The sequence below is a fragment of the Erinaceus europaeus genome, chromosome X, assembly GCF_950295315.1.
Source record: "Erinaceus europaeus chromosome X, mEriEur2.1, whole genome shotgun sequence".
Taxonomy (NCBI): domain Eukaryota; kingdom Metazoa; phylum Chordata; class Mammalia; order Eulipotyphla; family Erinaceidae; genus Erinaceus; species Erinaceus europaeus.
Genome location: NC_080185.1, coordinates 1,305,141 through 1,312,834, shown reverse-complemented (window position 1 = coordinate 1,312,834; position 7,694 = coordinate 1,305,141).

The following is a 7,694-nucleotide window of genomic DNA, read 5'->3' as shown; positions in this document are numbered from 1 at the left end:
TTTCACAGGCAGTGATGCAGGTCTGCAGGTGTCTGTCTTTCTCTCTCCCTCTCTGTCTCCCCCTCCTCTTTCCATTTCTCTCTGTCCTATCCAACAATGACGACATCAATAACAACAACAATAACTATAACAAAAATAAAAAACCCAACAAGGGCAACAAAAGGGAAAATAAATATAAAAACATTTAAAAATATAAAATACGCTAATATAAGTTGAAAGTAAAGGGAAAGATAAATATATAAGAAATAAAAAATGGTGGTCCAGGAGATGGCACAGTGGATAAAGCACTGGATTGTCAACTATAAAGTCTTGAGTTCAATCCCTGGCAGCACAATATAGCAGATAAATAAATTTATTTATTTATTCATGAGAAAGATAGGAGATCACCTATGGACATCTAATCTTTTTTTTTTATTTCTATTTTCTATTTTTTTAAATATTTATTTATTCCCTTTTGTTGCCCTTGTTGTTTTATTGTTGTCGTTATTATTGTTGTTGTTGTTGGATAGGACAGAGAGAAATGGAGAGAGGAGGGGAAGACAGAGAGGAGGAGAGAAAGATAGACACCTGCAGACCTGCCTCACCGCCTGTGAAGCGACTCCCCTGCAGGTGGGGAGCTGGGGTTCGAACCGGGATCCTTATGCCAGACCTTGTGCTTTGCGCCACCTGCGCTTAACCCGCTGCGCTACAGCCCGACTCCCGGACATCTAATCTTTGACAAAGGGGCCCAGACTATTCAATGGGGAAAGCAGAGTCTCTTCAACAAATGGTGTTGGAAACAATGGGTTGAAACATGCAGAGGAGTGAAACTGAATCACTGTATTTCACCAAATACAAAAGTAAATTCCAAGTGGATCAAGGACTTGGATGTTAGACCACAAACTATCAAATACTTAGAGGAAAATATTGGCAGAACTCTTTTCCGCATAAATTTTAAAGACATTTTCGGATTCGACTTCCGGAGGCGGAGCTACGAGCAGCAGAGCGCTTTCTCTCCTCTCCCGGATCAACTAGGAATACCAAAGGAGACCACCCGGACCGAAACAAGACAGGACTAGAATGACCACAGGAACCCAGTAAATCACCCGTGAGTACAAGCACGCGTGGCTGGTGACAGAGAGGAGAGAGGGGCCTAAGGAGAGATTAAGTGACTGCTCACAGTTCAACAGTTTGTCAGTGGAGACACCACCTCCAGTCTGCTCCACCAACAAGGGGACAGCTGAAGGGAGGAAAGGACTCCCCAGAGACTCACCAAGTGCAACTCTGAGTCTCCATTGCTACTACCCTCAGAATCTGGAGCAGCAACAGGGAGGGACACCAGGGCACAGAGATCTAACCGGGAAACTCAGGAGAAGACCTATACCTCTGTGGCATAGCTGAGGGGCTGTGAAAGTCTCTTTGCATAACCACTGGATTATCTCTGCCACACCCTGCTTTATTTCTTGGTCAGGAGTCAGTGATTAAACAAAGAAGCCAATTGATAGTTTAAAAGCCCTCAGGCTCCCATAGCCTACAGGGGGAAAAAAAAAGGCTTTTACACCACTGAACTCCAACTCAGGGATTGAAAAAACTGTTAACTTATATAAAATGGTTAAAACAACAAGAAAAAATATTGGAGACTCGAACCAGGACAAGAGTCCAGCTAAAAGTCCTCCAGAGGGTGAAGCACAAAACAACGAGTTCAACATCCAAACATTAGCCAAGGAAATAATAACAGGAGTGAGTAAAGAATTTGAAAAAATTGTAATCAGAAATGCAGGAACAACAAATGAGAATATGGAAGAAAATTCTAATAATCTCATGGTTATTAGAGAGCTGAAATCTGGAATCGCTGAGCTAAGAAGGCAACTAGCTGAACAAGCTAAAACAGTATCAGAGCAGGGCAACAAAATAGATGAACTCCAGAAAGCAGTAGAGGGCAGAGAGAATAGAATCAATGAGGCTGAAGACACAATTAGCAAGACTGAGGATGAATTAGAGACAACTAAAAAAGAAGTAAGAGATCTCAAAAAGAGATTAAGAGATGCTGAAAACAACAACAGAGTCCTATGGGACGACTTCAAAAGAAACAATATACGCATTATTGACTTACCAGAGGAAGAAAGAGAAGGGGAGGAAGAAAGCATTCTCCAGGCCATAATAGCTGAAAATTTCTCTAGTCTAGACAACACCAAAGACATAAAGATTCAAGAAGCTCAGAGGGTCCCAAACAGAATTAACCCAGACCTAAAGACACCAAGACATGTCATACTTAGATTGGAAAGGAATAAGGATAAAGAAAGGATCCTCAAGGCTGCAAGAGAAAAACAAAGAGTCACCTACAAAGGAAAACCCATAAGATTAGCAGCAGACTTCTCCATCCAAACACTACAGGCCAGAAGAGAATGGCAAGATATCTATCGAGTGCTCAATGAGAAAGGCTTTCAGCCAAGAATACTATATCCTGCTAGATTGTCATTCAGACTAGATGGAAGCATCAAAACCTTCTCAGACAAGCAACAGTTGAAGGAAGCAACCATCACCAAGCCTGCCTTGAAAGAAGTTCTGAAAGGTTTCCTATAAACAACCAGACCACCACAAATAGAACATATATCAAAACACTCTAAAACTCTACAAGAATGGCGTTAAAATATCTTCAATCTTTGATATCAATAAATGTGAATGGCCTGAATTCACCTATTAAAAGACACAGAGTAGGAAGATGGATCAGAAAACACAACCCAACAATATGTTGTCTACAGGAAACTCACCTAACGTAACAAGACAAACACAGACTTAAAGTGAAAGGATGGAAAACTATCATTCAAGCCAATGGCCCACAAAAAAGGGCAGGAACAGCTATTCTCATATCTGACATGATAGACTTTAAAATACATAAGATTAAAAAAGATAGGAATGGACACTACTTAATGCTCAGAGGATCAGTCAATCAAGAGGACTTAACAATTATTAACATCTATGCACCCAATGAGAAGCCATGTAAATACATCAAACTTCTACTGAAAGAGCTACAGCAATATATTAACAGTAACACAATCATAGTAGGGGACTTCAACACCCCACTATCTCAACTTGACAGATCATCCAGGAAGAAAATCAGTAAAGACATAAGGGAGCTAAATGAAGAGATAGATAACCTAGAACTATTGGACATTTTCAGAGTCATTCAGAGCAAGTTGTGGTATATATACACAATGGAATACTACTCAGCTGTAAAAAATGGTGACTTCACCGTTTTCAGCCGATCTTGGATGGACCTTGAAAAAATCATGTTGAGTGAAATAAGTCAGAAACAGAAGGATGAATATGGGATGATCTCACTCTCAGGCCGAAGTTGAAAAACAAGATTAGAAAAGAAAACACAAGTCGAACCTGAAATGGAATTGGAGTATTACACCAAAGCAAAAGACTCTGGGGTGGGTGGGTGGGTGGGGTGAATACAGGTCCATGAAAAATGATGAATGAAATAGTGGGGGTTGTATTGTTAAATGGGAATCTGGGGAATGTTATGCATGTAAAAAAAAAAAAAAAAGAAGAAGTAGAAACGCAAAGCAGAAATTGACTGAGTTTGGAGTATGGCTCCAAAGTAAGAAAGCAGAGGTACACTAGAGTTTGCAGTGAGTACCTCCCTAATACTTCCTCTCCACTTTTCCAAGCTTTGGGTCCATGATTGCTCAACAATTTGTTTGGCTTCGTATGTTAACTCTCTTTTCAGTCACCAGGTTCCAGGTATCATCAGGATGCCGGCCAGGCTTCCCTGGATTGAAGACCCCACCCATGTGTCCTGGAGCTCAGCTTCCCCAGAGACCCATCCTACTAGGGAAAGAGAGAGGCAGACTGGGAGTATGGACCGACCAGTCAACGCCCATGTTCAGCGAGGAAGCAATTACAGAAGCCAGACCTTCTACCTTCTGCAACCCTCAATGACCCTGGGTCCATGCTCCCAGAGGGATAGAGAATGGGAAAGCTATCGGGGGAGGGGATGGGATATGGAGATTGGGCGGTGGGAATTGTGTGGAGTTGTACCCCTCCTACCCTATGGTTTTGTTAATTAATCCTTTCTTAAATAAAATAAATAAATAAATAAATAAATAAATGTCAGTGAGAGGGGCCAGGTGGTGACACATCCTGTAGAACACACTTATTACCATTACACTCAAGGAGCCTGGTTCCAGCCCCCAGTCCCCACCTGCAGGGTGATGCACATCTGCAGGTATCTCTCTCTCTCCCTCTCTACCCCACCCCCATCTCTCACCAAGCCCCAGTGGTAACACTGGTGGCAATAAATACACATTAAAAAGATGGAATGGGGGGTCAGGCAGTAGCGGAGCAGGTTAAGCGCATGTGGCACAAAGCGCAAGGACTGGTGGAAGGATCCCAGTTCGAACCCCCAGCTCCCCACCTGCAGGGGAGTCTCCTCACAGGCGGTGAAGCAGGTCTGCAGGTGTCTGTCTTTCTCTCCCCCTCTCTGTCTTCCCCTCCTCTCTCCATTCTTTCTGTCCTATCCAACAACAACGACATCAACAACAACAACAATAATAACCACAACAACAATGAAAAACAAGGGCAACGAACAGGAAAATAAATATTAAAAAAAAAAAAAAGGAGAGAGTGATCTGGGAGGTGGCACAGTGGATAAAGTGTTGAACTCTCAAGGGTGAGGTCCAGAGTTCAGTCCCCAGAAGCACATGTACCAGAGTGATATCTGGTTCTTTCTCTCTCTCTGCCTATCATTCTTCATGAATAAATAAGTAAAAAGAAAAAATTATAAAAGACATTTTCAATGAAACAAATCCAATTACAAAGAAGACTAAGGCAAATATAAACCTATGAGACTACATCTAATTAAAAACCTTCTTCTTCACAGCAAAAGAAACCACTACCCAAACCAAGAGACCCCTCACAGAATGGGAGAAGATCTTAACATGCCATACATCAGATAAGAGTTTAATAAGCAACATATATAAAGAGCTTGCCAGACTCAACAACAAGACAACAAATAACCCCATCCAAAAATGGGGGGAAGACATGGACAGAATATTCACCACAGAAGAGATCCAAAAGGCTGAGAAACACATGAAAAAATGCTCCAAGTCTCTGATTGTCAGAGAAATGCAAATCAAGACAACAATGAGATATCACTTCACTCCTGTGAGAATGTCATACATCAGAAAAGGTAACAGCAGCAAATGCTGGAGAGGGTGTGGGGTCAAAGGAACCCTCCTACACTGCTGGTTGGAATGCAAATGGGTCCAACCTCTGTGGAGAACAGTCTGGAGAACTCTCAGAAGGCTAGAAATGGACCTACCCTATGACCCTGCAATTCCCCTCCTGGGGATAGATCCTAAGGAACTCAACACATCCATCCCAAAAGATCTGTGGACACATATGTTCTTGGCAGCACAATTTGTAATAGCCAAAACCTGGAAACAACCCAGGTGTCCAACAACAGATGAGTGGCTGAGCAAGTTGTGGTCTAGATACACAATGGAACACTACTCAGCTGTAAAAAACGGTGACTTCACCATTTTCAGCCGATCTTGGACGGACCTTGAAAAATTCATGTTACGTGAGATAAGTCAGAAATAGAAGGATGAATATGGGATGACCTCACTCTCAGGCCGAAGTTGAAAAACAAGATCAGAAAAGAAAACACAAGTCGAACCTGAAATGTAATTGGCGTATTGCACCCAAGTAAAAGACTCTGGGGTGGGTGGGTGGGGAGAATACAGGTCCATGAAGGATGATGAATGACACAGTGGGGGTTGTATTGTTAAATGGGAATCTGGGGAATGTTATGCATGTACAAACTATTGTATTTACTGTTGAATGTAAAACATTAGTTCCCCAATAAAGAAATAAATTTAAAAAAAGAAAGAGAATAAATACCAAAAACAAAAAAAAAAAAAGAATAAAGGTCCCTGAACCTAGAGGGAAGAAGTGATGTGAAAGTAGTAAGATGGACAGAGACAGTGAAAAAGAGAACAGCATTGAAGCTTCCTTCAATGTGATGGTGGTTGGGTTCAAGCCTGAGTCACATTGATGGCAAAGCAGTTTCACCAAGTGAGTTGTTTCACCAGCCCAAGATTTTAACTTAAAATTTAAGCTAACAAAGTAAAAACCCTGTGGTGAGGGGTAGACATGCAGCTTCCTGAGCCAGTGGGGGGTGGGAGTGGGTGGGAGGGATGGATCACAGTCTTTTGGTGGTGGGAATGGTGATTATGTACACTCCTAGTAAAATGTAGTCATATAAATCACTAGTTAATTAATACGAGAGGGGGAAAATTAATTGTATGTCTCGAAGTTTTTCAAAATACAAACTGAATCTTTTCAATATATAGGCTCTGTATTTGATATGCAGACTCTCTCAAAAGCCTAGACCAAGTAGATCAGAAGCAACCAATAGCACAGCTATATACAAGATACTGGGTACTGTACAGCAAACCCTAACACAAGGACTTTTCAAAGTTAACCCAATTACCAAATAATGTGATGATAACATTAACTATCAATTGTCTTTTAGAACCCTAAGACAGCAGGAACCTCACATCTCCACTATAGAGCCTCTACTTCCCCCAGTCCTAGAACCACTGTATAGGGCCCACTTTCCCGTATGCCTCTCCCAATCCATATCAAATAATATTGCATCCGCCGATCACAACCTAACCAACACAACGATTGCCACCTCAACATGCTTCACTTCAGACTGTATCCAGAGACTTCACGCGTGGAATGACAACCCTTCAGCTTCATTACTCGTGTGAGACCTTTCCTTTCATAGTATACTCTAATTCCATCCCAGGTGGCTCACTTCCTAACAAAGTCCCAAAACCTAGATATACACCAGTTTCTGTGAGAGAGAGCATATGTTCACACGTATCCATAAACTAGTGCAAAATATATACCTGAAAGCAGAAGTACACTAGAGTTTGCAGTGAGTACCCCCCAACACTTCACCTCCACTATTCCAAGTGGAGTCCATGATTGCTCAACATTTTGTTTGGCTTCGTATGTTAACTCTCTTTTCTGTCACCAGGTTCCAGATGTCATCAGGATGCCGGCCAGGCTTCCCTGGATTGAAGACCCCACCCATGTGTCCTGGAGCTCTGCTTCCCCAGAGACCCATCCTACTAGGGAAAGAGAGAGGCAGACTGGGAGTATGGACCGACCAGTCAACGCCCATGTTCAGCGAGGAAGCAATGACAGAAGCCAGACCTTCTACCTTCTGCAACCCACAATGACCCTGGGTCCATGCTCCCAGAGGGATGGAGAATGGGAAAGCTATCGGGGGAGGGGGTGGGATATGGAGATTGGGTGGTGGGAATTGTGTGCAATTGTACCCCTCCTACCTTATGGTTTTGTTAATTAATCCTTTCTTAAATAAAAAAGAAAAAAAAAAAGAGAAAGATAGGAGGAGAGAGAGTAAGAACCAGATGTCACTCTGGCACATGTGCTGCTGGGGATCGAACTCAGGACCTCATGCTTGAGAGTCCAAAGCTTGAGAGTCCACTGCGCCACCTCCTGGACCACAAATAAATAAATTATTTGAAAACAATAAAAGCCATCTGTGGAAGCACAGTAGCTCAAGAAGAGTGGGAGGCCCTACTGGATTGTATAGCACGATTCCGAGGGGCTTGTGGGATAGCTCACAGGGATAGTGTGTTGCTTCGCTGTGCACACGGTCCGGGTTCGAG